Here is a 23,646-nt window from a genome sequence, read left to right as displayed (position 1 = left end):
CTTGCGTGTTACACAAAAGCCTCTTGTTCCCTGTCCAGTTCCCAACATTGGCTGCTGATGCTAACTTCCATGGGGGTGTAGCTCAGTGGTAGAGTCTTTGACTGCAGATCAAGTGGTCCTTGGTTCAAATCCATAGTGCCCCCTTGGAAAAAATTCCTTCTAGTGTAAACATTTTCCTTTCCAGTTCCATCACACTCTGGCTTTACATTGCTTGAGGTTCTTGACATTAATAAGAATCCTTAATGCAGAGCTACTCAACTTTGGGATCCCTGGCAGCCATAATCAATGGCATTTAACCAGGATGGACAGGGCAGGTGTCCCTAGCTGGTGAATTCCAGAAGCTGGGAATGGGTGACAGGAGGGATCATTTAATAACCGTCTGTGTGAGGATTCCCTCGGGACAATGAAATTGGCTGCTGTTGTGAGACAGGATCCTGGGCTAGTTGGACAACTGGCATGGCCCAGTCTGGCTGCTTTGATGTTCTGTTTGGTTTCTGTTCTTGTCCCCTCTGGGCAAGGGAGAAGGGACCCCTCATCCTGCGAAAGGCTAGTGGAGGTGAGCAAAGAAGCATGTGTCCTGTGTCCCTGGTGGTCTAGTGGCTAGGATACAAAACTCTTGCTGGTCTGATTCCCACTCAGGGAAACCAGCCTGATGTTTCCCATGGCCACTGCCTAGTCATTTTTCTCACCTCATTGTCACATGTTACAGCAGCTGTGACCCAAGAGGTTACTTCAGGCTCCTTCCCACCTCTCCCTCGCTGCTAAGGCAACACTTGCCATTTTCACATGGGGCAGAGCTGGTGACTCAAACTGCCCCTTCTCTCTCCTGCATGGGCAGCGCTACAGGAAGAGGAAGAGGGGCTGACAGCTGACATGGTTCCCTTCTGCCGTTTCATCTCTCAGGGCTTGTTTCTCCTTCCTTGTCCATAGCAGGCAGCTACACAAAAGCAAAACACCAAACCAGACAACCCTGGGGCAAGCACAGGGATTGAACCCACAGCCTTGGCATTATTAACATCAAGCACTAAACACCTGAGCCAGCAGGCCCACAAGTGCCCCTTTGGAAAAGACACCACAGGCAGCTGCAGGGACATCTCTGCTGCTGTCAATGGCTCTTCTCTGACAGGGCCACTAGTGACTCACTGTGATGTGGGCTGGCTAGTCCAGCTGGTCTGAGGCTTGGTCAAGCTCATCTTGCCCTACAGGGCCACTGGCAACAGCTGCTCTCTTGTGTGCTGCTGTGGGGAAAAGTTTCCCTGACAGCTGCTGAACTAGCTTGGTGGGGACAGTGTTAAACTGAAGATTTAAAGGTTTAATTCCAGGCTTAGGCAGAAACATTTGTCCCTGTGGCTGAACTGTCAGTTGGTCTTTCTGTGGAGAACCTGTCTGTTCCCCCTAGAAGGCCCTTGTCTGCTCTGCCTCAGCCAGGTGAGGGGGAAAGAACTCTCCTTAGAGGTGGAGTGAAAGCAGCCACTTAGGGGCAGCTGCTCCAGTCCTCTGCTCTATAAGCTGAGCTATGGAGGGGCCTTTTGGGGGGTGCTTCTCTGTCCAGGTGTCTCTGTCCACAAGGGCAGGAACAGAATCCTGGAATCACCTTCTGCCCAGACTCACCCTCTTGGGAACAGCTGGTTGTAGAGGTGAGGACAGAGGGTCTGTGCCCATCTGCCAGTAGCTCCTGGGGTGGGGGGCAGGGCTTTGTGTGTTGATATCACGTGACATAACGAAAGCCCTGATGCACATGGCTTGACACCCCTCCTGGAGCAGCAGCAGGCTGGGAGGGTGGCGCGCTGGGATGGAACAGGCTGTCAAGCCTCTTTGGCTCCTGCCATCTGCGGCTACATGGCACAAAATTTTGGAAAACCCTGTTCTCTGGACACGTCCCTTCTGCCTCGTAGAAAGAGCGTCCTCTTCAGTCTGGACGTAGCCACTGAAAGAAGTAGAAGGGGATTGACAGGGGATGGGGAGAGTGTTTCAGGGGTTTGTTGCTTTCGTTAGAGGTGTGGCCAAAACACAGGCCTCGCTGTGAGCAGGATTTGAACCTGTGCAGGGAAACCCTATTGGATTTCAAGTCCAATGCCTTAACCACTCGGCCATCACAGCTGTGAACTTAGTAGTGTTTGGGCAACAGCAAACAAAAGATCTCAGAGGGGAGGGGGCCACATAGTTGCTCCCTTGGCGGGGGGGGGGGGCTGTTAGTCTGTAGCTGTGAAAGGTTAAAAACCAACAAATGGTCCTAGAATGAGAGAATCCTGCCTTGTGTCCGTGTTTGCTGTCCCAGAGAGCGGCCCCATGGCTAAGCTGGCCCAGATACCTGCCAGGTCCGGGGGAGGTGAGGGAGGCAGCCCCCAGTGGTGCCTGGCCAATGTGTTTGCTCTTCCCACCATCCCTCCTTATGTAGCTGGAGTCGGCTTCCTTCAGTTGAGCTTGGCCATATCCCCACGGTGGGAAGCCAAAGGCAGCAAGAGCAGATTTCTGGCCACTCGTCAGGTGCTCTCTGGTCTTAGTTGGACTCACTAAATCGAACACCAGAAGGTTGATGGCAGCCCGTCCTCCCCAGCTGAGTGTGGTTCTTGTTCTTCTGCACAGCCCAGCCCATGGAGACCAAGGACGTGCCGAGGGGCATCTACATCACACCCTTGTTGAATTGATGGAAACAGAAACCACACACACAGCTGGTTTCAGCTGAGGGACAAGTTTGCCTGGTTTATGCGTATTGGTGCCAGAAAACATTAAGGGTTTGTATTCTTTTAAAGCAGGCACATACAACAGAAATCCAGGATGCAATAGAACTGGAGAGATAAAGGTTTCTATTGAAAGAAGATTTTTCAAGGGGGCACTTGGATTTGAACCAAGGACCACTTGATCTGCAGTCAAACACTCTGCCACTGAGCTACACCCCCACACAAAACAGATACCTGTAGCCCGGGTTGTGCACTAGGCAGGGAACATATGCCTTCAGCCCCTGTTAGGCACTGGGCAGGGAACAAGAGGCTTTTGTGTGACACACATCTCAGGTGGGATGGACCCTCACTGACCCCAGATTGTGATGGACCCTAACGAGGAATTTGTCCTGAAAGCAGCAGAGCTGGGACAGGACAGAGGTTCTGTCTACACAGAAAAGTTATTTTGGAATATGGCCATTTAGAATAACAACGCCAAAGTCTGTGCAGCAATTCCGTTAATGTGAAATAATCTGAAATAACAGACGGGTTATTCCAACTTCTGCAAACCTCACTCTACGAGGAATAACGCCTGTTCCCAATTAGCTATTTCAGAATAATGCGTGTGGAGATGCTCCACTTCTGCTATTTCAAACTGGCCCCTCCCTAGGCCCATTCTAAGTTATTTCTCCCAGGGCTCTAAATCAGTAGCTTGTCTGCATTAGGGGAGCCTGACTCGGACTATTCTGAGGTTTCCCTGCAGTGTAGACGTGCTGGTTCGAAATAAGCTATTTTGGAATCACTATTCGAGACCAGCTTATTTCAAAATCAATGTGCCGTGTAGACGTAGCCAGAGAGTCCTGAGAGATGAAGCTGTTGGTGGGAAGCCAGGAGAGCAGAGGCCAGTCTGAGACCTGAGTGCCCCAGGTTCCCACTAGAAGCTATGTATGTAGGTCCCATGGTATAAGGGGCAGCACTCAGGACTCTAAATCCTGCAATCTGAGTTCAAGTCTCAGTGAGACTGGCTGGGCTGGTTGATGTGAGAGCCTCATGCTCTGTGGGTTTTACATTCCTTGTCCTGAGGTTCCCCAGGGGCAGTTTTACTCCTGGGCTGGGTGTCTGAGGCCCAATGGAGCTTGGTCCCCAGACTGATCAGACTTGTGCTCAGGTGCCTCATGCTCTCCCAGCTGTAGGGCAGGTCACCTGCTCAGCCCACGCTGGAGGCAGCCAGACAGTGTGAGCTGAACAGAGGGTTTGCGGTGGGGAGGGGGTTGTATATTTGGGGAAGGGTCCTGAGTGCTGGCTCCCAGCCACGCACTTTGGCACAAAGACCAACGGCCCTGGCAAAAAGTGCATTGTGGGAATAAGAGTTGGGGCAGCAGGAAAGGAGCCGGCCCCTCAGCACCAGCGAACAGGCAGGAGAAGATGGGAGTGAATCCTCTTACCTCTCGTGTGCAAAGGGAGCACCAGCCCCTCTCCCAACACTCCACCAGGCCCAGCAGCTCCGTGCCCACTAGGTGGGGTTTTTCGGAGACCAGGAAGGAAGAGGGAGGGGTCTCTGGGTGCTCAGAGCCCCCCAACTCTGCCTCTGAGAAGAAGGAAGGAGAACACCACAGACACTGAGGAATGTGGCTATTGATCCCACTGCCTCTCACATGCTAAGCGAGGGCTCTGCTACCGGAGCTAATTCCCCCGGCTGTGAGCAGTTTTCCTGCCCCACCCACCACGGGTGGGCTACACGGGACCAAATATCGGAAAAATCTCTTCTTCAAAAAGGATCAGCAGATTTACATTTCTTCTGCGGGAGGGGATGTTACAGGGAGCACAGTCTAGATGTAGTCTAGACTCATGGGCGATGGGACAGAGTTTCATGTAATAATGACAGGGGTGCAGAAAGCAATACGAATTTTTTTCTCCAACTCAAGATCCCGGGTGACAGAATGAAACTGGTAAGTAGCCAAATTAAAAATAAATGAAAAAGAAGCATTTTTGTACCCAGTGGAACTCCTTGCCACAGGATGTTGTGAAGGGGAAATCTACGAGAAGGTCCAAAACAGAACTGGATAATTTAATGCAGGAAAGGTCAATCAATGGCATTTAAACAGGATGGACAGGGCAGGTGTCCCTAGCTGGTGTATTCTAGAAGCTAGGAATGGGCGATGGGAGGGATCACTTAACAATTGTCTGTCCTGAGGATTCCCACTGGGCAATGAAATTGTCTGCTGTTGTGAGACAGGATCCTGGGCTAGTTGGGCAACTGGCATGGCCCCGTCTGGCTGCTTTGATGTTCTATTTGGTTTCTGTTCTTGTCCCCTCTGGGCAATGGAAAATGGACCCATGTCCTGAAGGGGACAGAAAGTGGCCTGTGAAAGGCTAGTGTAGGTAAGGAAAGAGTCTTGTTCACATGTCCCTGATGGTCTAGTGGTTAGGATTCAGCGCTTTCACTGCTGTGGCCTGGGTTCAATTCCTAGTCAGGGAAACCAACCTCAGTTTTCACATGATAACTGCCCACTCATTCATCTTACCTAATTGTTACAGCAGCTGTGACCCAAGAGGTTCACTCAGGGCCCCTTTCCCACCTCTCCCTCACTGCCAAGACAGCACCTGCCATTTTCACAAGCCCTTCAGAAGGGCAGAGCTGGGTGACTCAAACTGCCCCTCCCCTCTCCCATGTGGGCAGCCCTGCAGGAAGCTCTGTGGCACACACAGCACTAGCCCAGCGCAGTGTCAGGTCGGCACAAGATCCATTGGTTCAGTTTGGTTGTTGAAGGAGACAACCCAGAACTGGCTCCAGCCCCCACTCAGTAACCTGGGGAAATGACCCACCAGGCCTGGGCCCCTCGGAGAGGCAACGATTCCCCACTGGCCAGGGCAGAGCCTCCCTCTCACACAGTCATGGAGCCTTCTCCCCTGGACCTGCCTCCCCTTCACTCAGCTCTCACTGCTCGGTGCTGCCAGGGAGGGGCCTCACTGCGAGAGCCGCGTGGGCAGGTTCCTGCCACAGAGACACGCCCCAGAGCAGGACGGATGCTCAGACCGACACTGAGTGTTGCTCAGCGCTGGGGTGAGACAGGGAAGGACAAAAGGGTCTAACGGTGCCTGCAGCCTTTCAGAACAGCCCCCGGCCCCACCCCAAGTACCAACCCTGCTCAGGATCCCCAAGGGCACTGACACAGACTCCCTGGCACAGGACAATCCCAGGCCTAGGTTCTACCAGCCAGCGGTTTACCCTCTTCTGTTTCCTGTCAGCTCCCTGTAAAATACCTCACAACGGTAGGTGAGGGTGAGTAGGAATATACCCAGCTGGGCTGTAGAGCGGCTGTTAGGTGGGGAAAGAGAGGTGCTCCTGCCGCCTCCCCGAGCAACTCACACATTTAAGAAAACTGCGGGTGAATATCTTTACATACTTGTCATGATGGCCAAGTGGTCTAAGGTGCCAAACTCAAGGTTATGTCTTTCCCTCAGTTGGGTGTTCTGGTCTCCAAATGGGGATATGGGTTCAAATCCCACTTCTGACATGTTTTCCTTTTTATATCTAGAGAAGTGACCTCATTTCAATGACTCCTCTGACATTGCAGGAGCCCTTGCTCAGCATTTCTCTGAGGCTGCATCTACACAGCAGCGTTCCTTGGGAATAACGGCCATTATACTGCAATAACAATGGGAGCGTCTACTCAGCAATTCCATTATTCCGACTTCTGTAATGCTCCATCCAGACCACTGGTCTCAGGAGCCAGGAAGTTCCCAGGCTGCAGACAGACAAGCCCGCAGGCAAAGACAAAGTGGAGTCGTTGGGACTTCAGCCCAGCAGGGTCTCTGTGTGGCTCCCAGACCTTTTGTTTCCCATTTCCAGGGGCAAACATTCAGCAACACTCACAGGCCCCACAGCAGGGGGCTGGTTTGATGCTTCACCCCACGGCCCAGCAACGAGCCTCCAAACTTCCCCTGTTCTAAGAGCCCTGTTTGCTGTGAATTTTGTGTGGCTGGTGACATCAGGCCTGGGCATTGGGATTATCTGCAGGTTCCCCTGGCCCTGGGGCTTTGCTGTCTTCACATCTGTGGTGGCCAAGTGGTCATGGTGTTGGACTAGAAATCCAATAGGGTTTCCCTGAAAAAGTTCTAAGCCTGCTCATAGCGAGGCCTGTGCTTTGGTCAGTCCCCCTGCTAGTGTAACTCTTCTGCCAGGTAGTGCTGGCAGCAGCCAGGGCTGGGTTCGATGTCTAGGGGTTTCTCTTCATTCATCTCACACAAAACTGGCTTGAGCCCCCACCCAGCAGCCTGGGAAATCCATCTCCCCACCCGGGCACCTCGGGGAGGCGATGCTTCCCCACTCGCCAGCACAGAGTCTGAATGTAGAAAAGAAACTTTTAATGAAAGAGGGTGAGAAGTAACATGGCATTCGCCTGGGAAAATACCACAAGCAGGGCTCAGAACCAACCCACAAATAAGTCTCGGCTCAAGTGGCTTGAGCAGTGTCCTTTGCCAGTAATGTAAGTCCAGCCATGTACGTGTCCCATTCACCTGCCCAAACTCTCTCTGTACCCCACTCCCAGTTGCTGCCCTTGCTCAGGGCAGATAAGAGCTCAGGCGTGATTTTCAGAGTTCACCTCCCACTCTTGGAGGGAGTGGGCATAGGAGGCATCTCACCCACTCGGTTGGCCACCTGCCACTGCTCCTACTGGCTTGCCGCCAGCTACTCCCACCAGCTACCCTGCTGGCCACCTGCCACTGTTCCTACTGGCCACCCACCAACTACCTGCTCTTGCCCCTATCGTTCACCCTGCTGGCTGCTTGCTCCTGCCAGCTGCTGCTTCTACGATCGGGATCGGTCTGGCTCTGGGATAAACCCAGTGATTTCTGCTCTTTGTCAGTTTCCTTGGTGATTTCAGCTCTTGGCCCCCCACCTAGGCTGGACAAAAGTTTCCAGCCCGCACTGGAATAATATTTCAAAATAACAAAGAGATTCCTTAAGGAGTCTGTTCTAGGTCTATCCTTAGAATGGGTAGTGGGGGAGGGAGAGACAGAATGAACCCGTCTCATAGCTCATGGCTGGAGGACATGTGGGCTGCTGGTTCACGCTCCTTCCCCCCACACCCAGAGTCCACTCCACTTGAGTCTGGAAGGGGAAGGCTCGTCCATCCCAGACTTTTTTCAATGACAGTGTCTCTCCTGCAAGCACTGGTGTCATATTTTACAATTCCTACAGTTAGAGATAAAATGGTTTGTGATCCCACCACAGCCAAATTAGTTACAATACTCCACATTCCATTCTCACAACCGATCCTCCATCAGGCCTACAGCACTGGCTGAACTGGATTTACATAGCCACAGCCCGGATTCCTTTCCCAGCCCAGCATGAGCTGTATTTCCATATCAACAGTTGAGTATCTTGCAGGGCTAAACAACTGAAGGAGTGTCCCCACACCTAGGACTGCTCTCCCCTTTCAGCTGGCTGTATTGGAAGCAGTGGTTGAGACCCTGTTTACTTCTGCAGTGCAGACATACCCTGAGTGAGTGGGGGTGATACAGGGGGAGCAGCTCAAACAGGCAAAAGGGTTGGCCAGGAGCAGGACATGAGCCCTGCAAGGCAGCAGTGACATCATAAGCGCCTTGTGCAGCACCTCAGCTCATTGGTTAGGAGGCAGTGACCTCACAGAGGGTCCAAGACAACAGCCCGGTGGGACAGGGGCAATCTGAGAATACACAGTACAGGGTGTTTGAGCTGCTCCCCATGAAAAGCGGTGAGAGGGGGCCCTTGGCTGTGGGACCCACTTGTGCCTGTTGTTCAGGGTTAAATAAGATCTCCCCCAGGAGGTCGCCTGTTCCCTTCCCACCTTGCATTGGCTGGGAATCAAATCAAGCAAGGGGCAGCAAACGCCAGGCACTGTCATTGTCTGGGCCACAGATAAAGACCCTCTTGGAGCTGTGGTCGAAGAAGGAGTCTCTGCAGGCCCTGCAGTCCATGCGGAGGAATGTGGACATTTATGGCCAATGGTCTTACAAAGAAAGGCCACCTCCCTCCTACCCCCACATCCTAGACCAAGTTAGACCCAAGGTCAAGGAATTGCAGCAGGGGTATGTGAAGGAAGCTCACTGAGAAATCAGACCAGAGACGGACACTGTCAGTAAACACTCATATCGGAAATGCTCCTGTGGATGCTGGGCCCCCCAGAGCAGTGTGCCGCTGCCATCTGCCTGCTCCGTGGACATCTTCCCATTGCAGAGCGTGCGCCGAGCCAGACTGTGACTAGACAGCCCATCTCTGGGCACCCAGGGGCTACGTCTACACTGCACACAAGTTCTTAAGCAACTAAATTTACGGCAAAACATAGGAAAAGAGGGCTTCTTGGGCAAGAGTTAGTCCTCTCCCCATGAGGAATAAACCCTCTTGTGCAAGAGCTCTTGAACAAAAATGTAGTATGAATGGGCAACAGGGTTTATTTCTGCAAGAAACCCCTATGGCTAAAATGGCCAGCAGAGCTTTCTTGCACAAGAGAGCGTGCACACTGCCACGGACATTCTTGCCCAAAAGCACGTGGCAGTGTGGACGTGCTCTTGCACAAGACATTTTGTGCAAGAAAGCTTGCACAAAACAGTTCTTGTGTAAGAAGCCTGCAGAGTAGGTGTAGCTAGGGGGTGTTTGGGTTTGTTACCATCACTGAGCTTTGTACAACAGCCCAGGGAAAAGCCAAAACCTTCCAGTCCTGGGTGTCCCCAGCCAGCCAGCGCGTGGCACAAAGGTTCTTGTCAGTGCTGGCTTTGGGTAATTGGTAATAAATCCCAGCAGCTCAGATGAGGTGGTCTGCCCTCCCCAAACCTTTCCATGGACTCTTGGTTACTAATGGACACTCGCCACTAATGACATAATTACACCCCAGCCATTTTGCTAGGGCTGCAGCTGGGGAGAAAAGTTTAATTTAAATCATTAAATGATTAAGCATTTGAACTGTCTCATGTTAGTTGATCAAACTTCATTTGAAATAAAGGAAAACATTACGGCCAGCACAAAAGGTTTCGATGCCGCACCCCTAGAGACTCTGGAACAAAGAAGACACATGAGAAGAACCCAGAGGTGTTTGGGTTTGTTATGAGCACTGTGCTTTTTACAACAGCCCAGGGAACATTGTGAAAAGCCAAAACCTTCCTGCCCTGGGTGTCCCTGGCCAGCCTGCAAGTGGCACAAAGGTTTCTGGTAGTGCTGGATTTAGGTAGTTTGAAAAAAACTCCTGCAGCTCAGATGAGGTGCCTGAGTGGTTAAGGCGATGGACTACTAATCCATTGTACTCTGCACGCATGGGTTCGAATCTCATCCTCATCGGGATCCTACAACCCTTCCTCTTGCTTCTCCCAGATCTCTCAAGTTCAGTGCCAGCCCCTCCTGTACCCCTGCCTGCCCCAGCCCCTCCCACTGCAGCCTGGGGAAAGGGGAAATCTCCACAGAGACACTCCCAGCTGGGACCCTCAATCCCTTCTGCCCTCAAGGGGAAACCTCACAAAGGAGATTCCAGGCAGCCAGGCCATGGGGGTCTCTGAGATGCCCCAGCCCTGCAGCCTGTCCCACCTGGCTGTTGCCATGGACCCTCTGTGAGGTCACTGCCTCCCAACCAATGAGCTGAGGTGCTGCAAAAGTTCCTTGTGATGTCACTGCTGCTTTGCAGGCTCATGTCCTGGCCCTGGCCAGCCCCTTGGCATGTGTGAGCTGCTCCCCCTGCCCCCCTCACTCAGGGCTGGGTCTGGGGCTCACACAGGGAACATCAGAGGCTGCTCAGGGGGCCACATTGCTAGTCCAGGGGCCCTCCTGTGGGGCTGTGAGTGTTGCTGTCCCTGCTGTACAGACACGGCCATAGAGCCTCAGGAGGCTGCAGCGGTGGGAGACACTTCCCTGGTTTCAAGAGGGAGACGAGATGTCAAGGCCCATGACTCGGAGCCAGCTACCGATACCCATGGAAAGCTGATTTTCAGAGGGGTGAGATCAGCCCTTCCTGTGTATCTGGCTTCTTCAAAGGGGCTTAATCAGGAGCTAAAAGTTGAAGAAGGGACATTCAGAAGGGTGAATTTCTGTCTCTGGGAGTCTTTCCTGTGTACCCCAGTGGCCTAATAGACAAGGCACTGGTCACCTGAGCCAGGGATTGTGGGGTCAAGTCCCACTTGGGGTGACAGTTTACTCTCAGTGACAAAGAATTTACTTTCCTCTACTCTCTGAGACAATTGGCAAGGATTCTCTACAGAAACTGACAAGCCAATGCTGGTGTTAGGTGCAGATCTGAGTGCTGAAAGCCCAGGCATCATAATGAAACAGCAAGTTTTGCCCTAGAAGTCCCAGGAGTGACAGCCAGAGGGAGGTGGCTGTAGCAGAGCAGGGTCTGTCTGAAGACAAAGCGGAGCCGGAGGACGAGAAGGCCCATGAGAGGCAGCGACTCCAGAGTAGTGGGCGGTTAGTTACTTGGTTTGCCTGGTGGGGTTTGGGGGGTGGAGAAGCTGGGAAGCTCTGTGAGTGGATAAGGTCCCTGGCTGAGCTGCGCCCCCTGCCGCTGTGTGTGACTCAAACTGACGTTACAGACGGAATAATGGAATTGCTGTGTAGACGCTCCCATTGTTATTACAGTGTAATGGCCGTTATGCCCAAGTAACACTGCTGTGTAGATGCAGCCTAAGAGAAATGCTGAGGAAGGGCTCCTACAATGTCAGGGGAGATGGGGAAATGAGGTCACCTCTCTAAATATAAAACAGAGGATGTGCCAGGAGTGGGATTGGAACCCATGCCTCCATTTGGAGACCAGAACACCCAACAAACAGAAAGACAAGTCCTTAAGTCTGGTACCTTAGACCACTCAGCCATCCTGACACCCATGACACAGAGAGTCCATGACAATGGCCAGGTGGGACAGGCTGCAGGGCAGAGGAAACCTCAGAGACTTTGCTGCAGGGAGTCTCAGAGCCCCCCATGGCTTTGCTGCAGGGAGTCTCCTTCTGGAGATCTGCCCTTGAGGCCAGAGAGAGAATGAGGGTCCCAAGCACGAGTGTGAGGAGGAGCCTCCAAGAGGGACTTCGTTGCTACAGCAGGGGAATTAGCTCAAGTGGTAGAGTGCTCACTTAGTATGCGAAAGGGGATGGGGTTGATGCCCATGTTCTCTACTGATGGGAAAAATCCCCTTCCCAAGGTACTTTTGCAGCACCTAAGCTCATTGTGGGTGGGCAGGATACTGGGGGCAGAGCTGGGCTCTAACTCACTAGGGTGCATCCCATAGCTCAGAATAAGCGATGCAATTGGGTAGCTTATTTCAAGTCAATTTTGAAATAGCTTATTTTGTATTTTGGCGCTGGCTACACAGCACTTATTTCCAAATAAATCACAATTCCGATCCCTCACTCCTCACTCCTCGCGCCATGAGGTTTACAGGGACGTCGGAACAGCGACCCCGTTATGGTTTGAAATAAGGGCCTTGCTCTTAAGATGTGTCTGTGTGATATGAGCACCACGTCCTAAACCTCCGACCTTGCCGGCCCACAGGTGTCAGTCTCACAAGTGGCCCTTTCAGAGAGAAGCCTTAGGCAGCCGCAGGGACGTTATAGCGGCGAGGAGTCCTGTGGCACCTTATAGACTAACTGAAGTGTAGGAGCATAAACTTTCGTGGGTAAAGACCCACTTCGTCAGATGCATGTAGTGGAAATATCCAGAGGCAGGTATAAATATGCAGGCCAGAACCAGGCTGGAGATGACGAGGTGGATCCAATCAAGGAGGATGCGGCCACTTCTAGCAGCTGATCTGGAGGTGTGAATTCCAAGAGAGGAGAAGTTGCTTTTCTAGTTAGCGAGCCATTCACAGTCTTTGTTTAATCCAGAGTTGATTGTGTCAAACTTGAAGATGAAGTGTAGCTCAGCAGTTCCTCTTTGAAGTCTGGTCCTGAAGTTTTTTTGCTGCAAGGACGTTAGGGGCTCTGGAACAAGGGAGGTGAGGTAGCAGAGGTTACCAGGGACAGGGGAATTAGCTCAAGTGGTAGAGTGCTCGCTTAGCATGTGAGAGGCAGTGGGATCAATGCCCACATTCTCCAACTGTAGCTTTGTTCTCATCTCTTATTTTCACTGTCAGGGGCTCAGTGGCCCCCTTCCTCTTCCTACCTGCTCTCCCAAAAGAGACAGACCTGGCTCCCCTTTCTTTTCCCCCAGCAATTGCCATGCTGCAAAGCAGACCCTGGTGATACCAGGCTCTGTGGTGCAATGGAAAGCATGTTGGACTTTTAAGCTGCAGCAATTCATGTGAGCCCTGCTAACAATTCAAAGGCTGTGGGTTCAAGTCTCACGAGTGTCACTTCAGCTGCTTTCTCATTTCCAGGACACAGCTTTTACAGACCAGGGAATCCTTAGGGTGAAACCGGGGTAGGTTTGAGTCCAGACAGTTCCCAGTGAGGGTGGAGGGAAGGGCTGGTTCTTGGGGTTGTGTTTGGAGGTTGTTCTGAAAGGCTGCAGGTGCCGTTAGATCGTTTTGTCCCTCCCTGTCTCCTACTAGTGCTGAGCAACACTCAGGCTATGTCTACACTGCACTGTTCTTCTGCAAAAAGCTACGCAAATTTCAAAACTTTCTAGCACCCTGCCCTGCACCTTGTGAACACTCCACCTCTTGTTCTCATGGAAGCGACTCACCCGAGCTGCCAGCTCCTCATTTCCTCACCAGCCCCTTGAGATTTGTAGCTCAAAGCTGGAGCTGTTGTGGCAGGAGGTGAAGCTACAGAAGCTGACAGGGGACAATCAGCGGGCGGAGGGTTATTTTTTCTCCTCCCTGGGCTCATGTGGCTAGAACTGAGGAGAAGAAAATCCTCTTCCCTTCTCCTCAGAAGATGGAAATTGCAGTTGGTTCTCTCTCTGGTTCTACTACAGCTGGACCCCAGGACTAGACTTTTTCTTTCTAAAACCCTGGTGAAAGCTGAAGGTGAATTGTTTGCAAACTGAGAATGTGAGATAAAGAAGGGCATCGAACCCTTCCCACAGACACAGCAGGCCAGGGGGTTGTGTACCTGCAGTGGCCCCTTCCTACTTGGCTTCCCACAAAGCTGGGGTGAAAAATTGCTAGACCCCAGCCCTCCCGGGCTAAGCCATGGCAGAGGTAGCAGGATTCACTCCCATCTTCTCCTGCCTGCGCCCTGGTGCTGAGGGGCCGGCCCCTTTCCTGCTGCCCCAACTCTTATTCCCACAATGCACTTTGTGCAGGGGCCATTGGTCTTTGTGCCAAGGTGCGTGGCTGGGAGCCAGGACTCAGGACCCTTCCCCCAATCCGCCCTCTGTCCCGCTCACCCTGTCTGGCTGCCTCCAGCACAGGCTGAGCTCAGGGGCCAGGTGGGTGACCTTCCCTGCAGCTGTCATGGCAGCAGGCCCTTCCCGCCCCCCTGCTCAGTCTGGAGATGGAGCTCCAGGGGCCTCAGACACCCAGAAAGAGGAACAAAACTGTCTTTGTTGAACCTCAAGGAAAGGAAGCCGAAGCACCTGAACCTTGTAACAAGCAGCTGAGTCTTAGTAGGTCCCACTAACAAGGCTGCAGATACCCATGTATCAAGCTACAGAAGCTGACGGGGGACAATCAGCGGGCAGAGGGTTATTTTTTCTCCTCCCTGGGCTGATGTGGCTAGAACCAAGGAGAAGAAAATCCTCTTTCCTTCTCCTCAGAAGATGGAAATTGCAGTTGGTTCTCTCTCTGGTTCTATTAAAGCTGGGCCCCAGGACTAGACTTTTTCTTTCTAAAACCATGGTGAAAGCTGAGAGTGAATTGCCTTTAGATGGAGAGTGTGAATTAAAAATGGGCCTTGCCCAGCATGGGGCTTGAACCCATGACCCTGAGGTTAAGAGCCTCATGTTCTACCAACTGAGCTAGCCAGGCTGCATGCAACAAGTCTCCTCATACCCCATCACAGCATAACAGGAGCCAAGTGTTCTCCACTGCCTGACTCAAGGCTCTTTCTTGCCCCTAATGGGGGATTCTTATGTGTGGGGAGGTTTGAGCTCAAATCCCCCTCCTGACACACCCACTTCTTTCCCCTCAAGGAACGGCCTCTTTTCCATCTCTCCAGTGACAGGTGAAGGGGCCGGGTTCAGGGTTTCTTTTAGCGCAGCAGCAAGGGGAGATGGAGGGAATTCAAACCTCTTTGCAGGCTTTGTTCTCATGGCACCAAGTGTGACAGGAGGGATGTGAGCTGGGGAGGATGCCCCCCCTGCCCAGAAGGGGCATTTGGGTGCACCCAGTGGCAGCAAGAATTCAGGCCCTCAGGCCAGTGCCTTGGGGACAATCTGTGAGCCCTTCCATGAGCATTTTATCCTCCAATTGGGGAAGGCAGCTGGGCAGGACCAGCCTGCAGCCCACGTCCCTTTCAGCCCCAGGTGCAAGCAGTAACAGAGAGGGGTGGAAAGTCCATGGCCAGAGCCTCCTCCCAGCAGTCTGGCCTTGCACAGAGTCTGTGCATGATGGAGCCTCTCCCAGCAGGATTCTGGCCTGTTCTCTGCAAAATGCTCAGCCAGTTTCATTTACTGCAGGAACAAGTGGGATCCATGCGCCCTATTCCCCAGTGAGAGGTCCGCCTTTCCTTCCCTTCCTACGTGGCCTCCTACAAAGTCAGGGTGAAAAGCTGTTGGGTCCCAGCCCTCCTGGGCCAGGCCGTGGCAGGAGCACTGACTGGAGACAGGTTGCAGGTGGAGCAGAATTAGCTTAAGTGGAAAAGTGCAGCCTACCCAGTGGTTGAAAGGGGCTGCAGCTGCTGCTATCAGGGAAGAAGCTGGGAGGCAAGGTGCTTTCAGCAAGAGATTCCGGCTGCCTCTTTGCCCTGGGTCTCAGTGCGCCATGTCAACTGCCAGCCAACTTGACCAAACCTCAAACCAGCTGGACTAGCCAGCCCACATCAGAGTGAGAAGATCCATTGGCAGCTGCAGTTATCCCAGCAGCTGCCGTAGGCGCCTTTCTGAAAGGGCCATTTGTGACCTAGTTTTTTGTGCACCAGCTAGCTCGGTTGGTTAGAGTGTGGTGCTAATAACACCAAGGTCATGGGTTCAAACCCTATGTTACCCACCCCTTAGCAGCCTGCTATGGACAAAGAGGCAAAAGGCTGAGACCTTTGAAGGAAGCAGGCCAGAGAGCTGGTAAAAAGAGGCTCCAACCTTCACAGCCCCAGTAACAAAAATGGCCTTGTCTTGGCTGGCTTTCCCTAATGGCAGAATTCTTTTCTCTTCCCTCCATTGTCCCCAATGGGGTGACCTGATGCCCAAATTCCTGCTGCTGCAGTGGCAGGCCCAAGGCTCCCTGCAGGGGGCAGGCTCCTCCATCCCAAGCCACAGAGACAGATTCAATGGCTGTGTCTAGACTGGCAAGTTTTTCCAGAAAATCAGCTGCTTTTCTGGAAAAACTTGTCAACTGTCTACACTGGCCACTTGAATTTCCAGAAAAGCAATGATGATCTCATGTGAGATTGTCAGTGATTTTCCAGAAATACTATGCTGCTCCCATTCGGGCAAAAGTCTTTTTCCGAAAGACTTTTGTGCAAAAGGGCCAGTACTGTTTTCCGCAAAAAAGCCCCGATCGCTAAAATGGCGATCAGGGCTTTTTTGCGGAAAAGCGCGTCTAGATTGGCCACGGACACTTTTCCGCAAAAAGTGCTTTTGCAGAAAAGCATCCTGCCAATCTAGACGCGCTTTTCCGAAAATGTTTTTTAACATAGCCAATATGTCCAGGAGGCTGGGCCCACAGCACTGCTGCCAGTCACCTGTGTGAGTGTGGCCATGTTCTTGCGCAAGAAGCCGCCAGTGTAGACAGAGCCTTCGTGTGCAGAGCCGTTCCGCTGCTTATTGTCACGGGGGGTTTCTTGTGCGTGAAGGAGCAGTGTGATAGTCCATGTTTAGCCTCATTTGCATATTGTTTGCACAAGAGCCCGCTAGTGTAAACGTGGCCCCTGTGCTTTCTGTCTAAGCTTAAAAAATTTTCTGTGAAGCAGGGAGATTCTAGAACCTTCCTAGGCAAGTGAGTCTGAATCCTGAACCACGACCTCAGTGGGACCTGCAGGTGAAATGTTGGTTTGCTGCAAATCCTTGGTAATGCCAGTGTTTGGCTTCCTTGGCTGTATCTACACTGCACATTGTTGCGCAATAAGATATGCAAATGAGGCATGGGGATGAATATTGTTGCACCTCATTTGCATACCTAATGAGCCCTCCTTTTCGCAGCACAGGTTTTTGTGCAAGAAGGAGCTGTCTACACTGCTCCTTCTTGCACAAAAATACCTTCTTGTGCAGAGCCGTTCCTCTACTTATTTTCAGGAATCTTCATGCTACTTGGCAGGAAAATCCAGTTCTGACCAGTCTCTGAGCAGCTGGTGCCTGAGGGGATCCAACACGGATCCCTAGGTCACAGGCTCCATTTAGTGGCCCCAGTTATTGACCTAAACACCGTCATAACACGATGGCTACATCTACACTGCAGCCTTCTTGTGTAAGAACTGTTTTGTTCAAGAGTGCTTGTGCAAAAGTCTTTCACAAGAGCACGTCCACACTGTCATGTGCTTTTGCACAAGAGATGTGCTTTTGTGACAGAGCCTCCATGGCGTTATGGACTCTCTTGCGCAAAAAAAACTCCGATGGACATTTTAGTCATATGGGTTTCTTGCACAAGAAATTCATGTTGCCTGTCTACACTCCCCTCTTGTGGAAGAGCTTATTGCTCATGGGGAGAGGCATAACTCTTCTGGAAGAAGCCCTGTTTTCCAATGCTGTACTGTAAATTTACTTGTGCAAGAACAGTCGTGCAGTGTAGATGATGTGCACATTTTTGTGCAAGAACAGTTTTTCTCAAGAAACCTGCAGTGTAGATGTAGTTTAAGGGTTTATATTCATTTAAGGGTTCACGTACAATGGAAGTCCAGGAAAGGTGAATGTCTCCATTAAATAGACACTCATACAGGGGGCACTTGGATTTAAATCAAGGACTACTTGATCTACAGTCAAACACTCTAACACTGCGCTACACCCTCATGCGAAACATATGTCTGCAGCCAGTATTGAGAACTGGGCAGGGAACAAGAGGCTTTTGTAGACAACACATCTCAGGTGGGAGGGACCCTCACTGACCCCAGGTTGTGACTGGTCCTAACAAGGAGTTTGTCCTGAAAGCAGCAGAGTTGGGGCAGGACAGAGGTTATGTCCACACAGAAAAGTTCTTTTGGAACAATGGCCGTTATTCCAAAATAACAATGCAAGAGTCTACACAGCAATTCCCTTCTTTTGAAATAACTCTGAAATAACAGACGGCTAATTCCAACTTCTGTCAACCTCATTGTACGAAGAAAAATAGCTATTTCAAAATGAGGCCTGTGTAGGTGCTCCACTTCTGCTATTTCAAAATAGCCCCTTCCCAGGGCCATTCTAAGTTATTCTTCTTGGGGCTCTATAATGGAGAAAACTTGTCTACATTAGGGAAGCCTCCTCGGACTCATTTTGAGGTTTCCCTGCAGTGTAGATGTGCTATTTTGGACTAACTATTCCAGAGGAGCTTATTCCAAAATAAATGTGCCGTGTAGACGTAGCCAAAGAGTCCTGAGAAATGAAGCAGCCAGAGGGAATACAGGAGTGCAGAGGCCAGGCTGAGACCTGAGTGTGCCAGATGTCCACAGCACCCCCCTCCCCCCTCAACATCTAGGTGCCGTGGTGTAAGGGGCAGCACTCAGGACTCTGAATCCTGCAAGCTGAGTTCAAATCTCAGTGGGACCTGCAGGGGCTGGGGTGGTTGCTGGGAGGTCCTCAGGCTTTTCTGCTTCCTTGTCCTGAGGTTCACCAAGGGCAGTTTTCTTCGTCTCAGGCCCAATGGAGCCTTGTGCTCAGGTGCCTGATGCCATCACAGCTTCAGGGCAAGTCGCCCATCTGACCCCTGAGCTCAGCCCATGCTGGAGGCAGCCAGAGAGTGTGAGCAGAACAGGGGAGGGAGGGAGGATTTGTATATTTTGGGAAGGGTCCTGGCTCCCAGCCACATCCCTTGGGACAAAGACCAACAGCCCCTGCACAAAGTGCATTGTGGGAATAAGAGTTGGGGCAGCAGGAAAGGGGCCGGCCCCTCAGCACCAGCAAGCAGGTGGGAGAAGATGGGAGTGAATCCTGCTACCTCTCAAGTGCAAAGGGAGCACTAACCCATGTGCAACTCATCTCTCGTGCTCTGGCCTCCACCAGCCCCAGCAGCTTTGTGCCCCACTAGGGTGGGGTTTGTCAGAGACCAGGGAGGAAGAGGGAGGGGTCTCTGGATGCGCGGAGCCCCTGGCTCTGCCTGTGAAAAGAAAGAACAAGGGCTCAGCAGAAACTTCAATTCCACTTTGTGCGTCTTGACTTTTTCAATCTAAGGACTTTGAAGAAATGTTTCAAATACTTGTTCCAGTGGTGCAATGGGTTTGCTCACAGTACTTATGTGACAGTATTCATAGGAGATATGCAGAGCTTGTGAGTTCAAACCTCATCTAGAGTAGTTGTTTTTAGTCCCTCCTGGGTTGTCCCCTTGCAGAGGTTCCCAAACTTTTTGGCATCACGCCCCCCCCCTTTTTGATTTTTGAAAAACCTTCATGCCCCCCTCCAAAATAGCAGCAAACTTGTTGAGCAAAAAAAACCCCCCACCAACTTCATGTGGGGAGGGCTGGGCCACCTCATGCCCCCCCTGGAATTTCTTCATGACCCCCAGTTTGGGAACCCATGCCTTGCAGTGAACTCTGGGAGAGGTGGAATTCCACCCCAGAGGATGGGATCAGTGAAAATTTGCACTTCACATATTATGGCCTCATCACAGTGAATGCTGAGTGGCCAGTACTTGGTTCAATGTCATGTGCCTCCTTAAAAAGTTGATTATCCTAAGTGAAGCATTTGCACCTCCAGGTGTCATGTCTTAGCTTTCGATTGAACAGGGATTGTTAAAATGTCAGCAAACCCCTCGTGTGCTCTTGTGCCAATGAACATAAACCAGGCAGACGGGTCCCTCAACTGAAACCAATTCAAACCTGCTGGGTGTCTGGTTTCTATTCCTGTCAGTCGAGAAAGGGGGAGATCTGAACACCCATTGGCTGTTCTGTACAGAAGAACAAGAACCACGTCCAGCTGGAGAGGAATTGCTGTGATCAATCTTCTGGAACTTGATTCAACGAGTCAAACTAAGACTCACTAAATCAAACCCAGAGGGCACCCCCACCAGCTTCCAGTACTCCTGCTCTTTGCTCCCTTTGGCTTCCCGCTGTGGGGACATGGCCAAGCTCAACTGAAGGAAGCCGACTCCAGGTACATATTGAGGGATGGTAGGAAAAGCAGACACATTGGCCAGACACCACTGGGGGCTGCCTCCCCCATACTTGGCAGGTGCCTTGACCAGCTTAGCCATGGGTCTTTTCTCCCAGCTGCTCCACATGTTGCCATTGCCCATCCCTTGGGAGGGGAGAAGAGTCACCCTCCATGGCTGTAGCAGCTTTGCACTTACAGGATCTCTGGGCGCTGACCCCCACCCACCCCAGGGCATCACAAGGGCATGTGTTTCTGGCTTTTCTGTTCCAGCAATTGCTGCAAGAGCCCTGCCTTGCCAGTGCCAGTCACAGCCACAGCAGCCTCTGTACCCGTTCCAGGCTTGTGGTTTTCTTCTTCCCAATGCTCCTCCCCAATCAGCCTTTTCCTGAACTGGCAGTTCCCTGGGTGAACAGGGGAGGCCTCTTCTGTGTCCCAGGAAGACATAAGAAAATGTGAACAAAGGTCACAGAAAGGGACCAATGGGAGTTGAACCCAGGATCTCCTGTTTACTAAACAAGCACTTTAGCCAGCTAAGCCATGGTGCCCTCCTTGGAAAGTTTGGTGAAACTGTTCTAATCTATGGTCCCAGACAACACCTTTGACTCCCAAAGTGCAGCCATTCCCCATTTCCCTCCAGCCCTTGCAGTGTCTGGCTCCCTGGGCACAGAAAGCTACAGCTCAGTGGGCAGAGGCTCTGACATGCACATCTCCCCCAGCCGCTGGGACTATAGAGTTTACCTTGAGATTTAGTGTTGCTGGGGGGAGGGAAAAGTGAAGCAAACATTGATCCTCTGGATTAGAAACCCCTGTGTCTCAGGGTTTGGGTTGAAGTCTCCGGGACTGAAAACCACCCCTGAGATCTTATCTGCCCAGAGCAAGGGCAGCAACTGTGAGTGGGGGTCAGAGAAAGTTTGGGCACGTGAGTGGGACACTTACATGGCTGGACTAACATTGCTGGCAAAGGACACTGCTCAATCCTCTTGAGCGGGTACTTACTTGTGGGTTGGTTCTGAACCCTGCTTGTGCCCAGGCCTGACATAACCTGCCCCACAGAATTCACACAGCAAATGGGGCTCTCAGAACATAGGGGAAGTTTGGGGGCTTATTTCCGGGCTGTGGGCTGAAGCATCAAACCAGCCCCCTCCTGTGGGGCCTGTGAGTGTTGCAGAATCTGGGCCCCCTGTGCCTGGACAACAGCAAACATGTCTTGGGGCCCCACAGAGACCCACCTGGACTGCCTGGGCCTGGGCCATGAAGCACGAAGTGGCTGAGGCTGCGGCCAGCCTGGGAGCTCCCTGGCCCCTGCGATTGCAGGCATTAGGGTTGCCAGAGGGTTCCACAGAAATACTGGACTCACTTGACAATACCTCACAATCGACATTCCAGCTTATTTAGAAAATACCCGACATTTCTATTTCCTCATTTACACTTTCTCAGTTTGTTTCCTGAACAGAAAGCTCAAATACTGGACAGTCCGGTTCAGAACTGGACACCTGGCAACCCTAGCCAGCATGGAAGCAAAGCGTAAGGCTGTGAGAGGAGGCCTCCTGTCACCTCCCCCGGCCTGAGGCAACAGGGCTTCCTCCTCCCCTCTGAGGAGGGAGCAACAGAGACCGGGCTGAAGGTTTTGTGCTGGGGCTGGAGGCTTAAGCCCAAGCTGTCGGCCTTAGTGGGACTTGCTTCTTCTCCCCACTCCTGCCTTGCTGCCTCCTTTGGCCAGCAGCGCTCAGGGGGCAGCCGGGAGAGCCGGCCGCCATGGGCAGAGGAGGCCAAGGCACAAGCGTCTCGGGGGCGACAGACCTGAGGCCTATAGCTTTCCCAGGCTCATGCCAAGGGGCTTTCTGTGGTGCTGGTAGGAGAGGGATGCCAGGTCCAGACCAGTGGGAGAAGGGGCAACGCCTGCCAGGGCAGAAAGGGTTGCTGCAGAATGTGAGACATGGCGTTTCTGCCTGGTTTCACTCAGGGGACCTTCCCTTGCTGCTATCGACTCTTCTCCTGTTACCTGAGAGACTGAAATGGGGCCATTCTTGTGGTAAAAGAGGCCAGTGTGCCTAGGCCTCCCCACACAGACCAGAGCACCCCATTGGGGACAGGACAGAGCCTTGAATCAAGCATTTGAGAACACGCTGATCCTCTATCCTGTGACAGGGTATTGCAGGAGGGACTCTGCCCACAGAGTGGCTAGCTCCATTGGTAGAGTATGTGACTCTTAATTTCAGAGTCCTAGGTTCAAGCCCCATGCTAGACAATGCCCTCCCTTCAGTTACAGTCTCTACATACAAGGCAATTCAGTCTTAGCTTTCTCAAGCTCTCAGGTAGGAAAAGTCTCTGATTTCTCTAGTAGAACCCAGGAGGAAGGACACTAACTAACATTTCCAGCCTCATAGGAGAGCAGAAACAAATTTCCCCCAAGAAAGAAGGGGGGGAAAAACCCCTCTCAGTATCTGATTGCTCCCCTTCAGCAGTCTGAAGCTTCCTGTCCTTTGGCATCAGCTCTGTGATGGGACAATAAGAGCACGTCTGGACTGGAGTGCTATTTGGAAATAAAGTGCCTGTCTACACAGCAGAATAGTGATAGAAATGTAGCCGTCTACACAGCAAGCTGTTATTTCTAATTAAGTACAAGTTGGCAGGCTTCCTACTCTGACTCCAGTAACCCCCATTTCATGAAGAGTAAGGGAAGTCAAAGGGAAAGGTCTCTTCCTGTCAATAGCACCCAAAGCCAAGTTAAGCTATTTTGACTTCAGACTTCAGCTACACAAACAAGTAGCTGAAGTTGTGTATCTTAGCTTGACTTTTGCCCTGCTGTGTAAACATGCCCTAAATGAGCTACTAGTTAAGAAGCTGGCAAAGGATCCCTTCCCATGGTATTATAGCACCAGGGAAGGGTACACACCGGGGCAGAAGGCAAAGCAGCTGGGGCTGTGTGAGAGACTGGAGTGGGCCTGAGGGTGCAGAGAAGGAATTGAATGGAGAAAGAGGGGGTGGGGCTCTTTCCGGCTGGGTTTGACACAGACCTTTTGCATGGCAGACAAATAGGATAACACCACAGAGCAGAAACAAAAGGCAGAGGAAATTTTTCAATGAAAGCTTCAAACCCCTCACTGGCAGGAACCGTTTACATCCATCGACATTTACAAAATGCTTCCCCACAAACATCTCTCCAGCCTGTGTGTCTCTGGGAAAGATTTCTGCCAAGCCCGGTCCCAGCCCATTGGTCAGAACCCCCTCAGAAACAGGACACCCTCACTCCCAGCCATGTCCCCGCCCAGGTGAGGAAGGTGAAATGAGCCAGAGGCTGCTGCCCGCTGGGTCAACAGAAGAGTGGGTTGACTGTTCTCAGGGACACCACAGCAACATCCCTGCTTCCCCCTCGGAGGGGGTTTCCTCAGGGCCAGACAGAGCCATTCCAGCACCCTGGGTAGTCAGGTTAATTGCACCCTGCGTTGGGGAAGGGCGCAAGCATGGCCCAGCCCTTGCCCGGAATGTGGGAGAGGGCGCACGGAGCTGGCGGTGGCCGGAGGCATGTGCCTTGCCTGGCCACTGCTGCTGGTGCTCAGCCTGGTGCCACAGAGAGCAGACCGAGCCTGACCGTGCAAGGGCCTCGTAGCCGTGGGGGGAAGGGTGCTGCTGGCCAGTGCTGCGGGGGTTAAAGCGGCTCCTGTCTCAGGCGGCTGCTATAGGGTGACTGGTGGGAGCTACTGCAGCTTG

General features: G+C 52.2%; 1 protein-coding gene and 6 non-coding genes across 7 annotated transcripts in view; 4 read left to right on the top strand and 3 right to left on the bottom strand.

Annotated features, from left to right (window-relative positions):
- The window catches only part of LOC142824458 (uncharacterized), a 376,972-nt gene that overhangs the window by 319,597 nt on the left and 33,729 nt on the right, over nucleotides 1-23,646 (top strand).
- Nucleotides 72-144, top strand: TRNAC-GCA (transfer RNA cysteine (anticodon GCA)). The gene has a single exon. It is a non-coding gene; the product is annotated as a tRNA-Cys (tRNA).
- On the bottom strand, nucleotides 2,019-2,100 carry TRNAS-UGA (transfer RNA serine (anticodon UGA)). The gene has a single exon. It is a non-coding gene; the product is annotated as a tRNA-Ser (tRNA).
- TRNAC-GCA (transfer RNA cysteine (anticodon GCA)) lies at nucleotides 2,829-2,900 on the bottom strand. The gene has a single exon. It is a non-coding gene; the product is annotated as a tRNA-Cys (tRNA).
- Nucleotides 5,068-5,139, top strand: TRNAK-UUU (transfer RNA lysine (anticodon UUU)). The gene has a single exon. It is a non-coding gene; the product is annotated as a tRNA-Glu (tRNA).
- TRNAS-ACU (transfer RNA serine (anticodon ACU)) lies at nucleotides 9,897-9,978 on the top strand. Its single transcript has one exon. It is a non-coding gene; the product is annotated as a tRNA-Ser (tRNA).
- TRNAK-CUU (transfer RNA lysine (anticodon CUU)) lies at nucleotides 14,458-14,530 on the bottom strand. Its single transcript has one exon. It is a non-coding gene; the product is annotated as a tRNA-Lys (tRNA).

This window comes from Pelodiscus sinensis, chromosome 25 (assembly GCF_052426305.1).
Source record: "Pelodiscus sinensis isolate ZL-2025 chromosome 25, ASM5242630v1, whole genome shotgun sequence".
In the NCBI taxonomy this organism is placed as follows: Eukaryota; Metazoa; Chordata; order Testudines; family Trionychidae; genus Pelodiscus; species Pelodiscus sinensis.
This window is presented reverse-complemented; position numbering and strand designations above follow the sequence as displayed.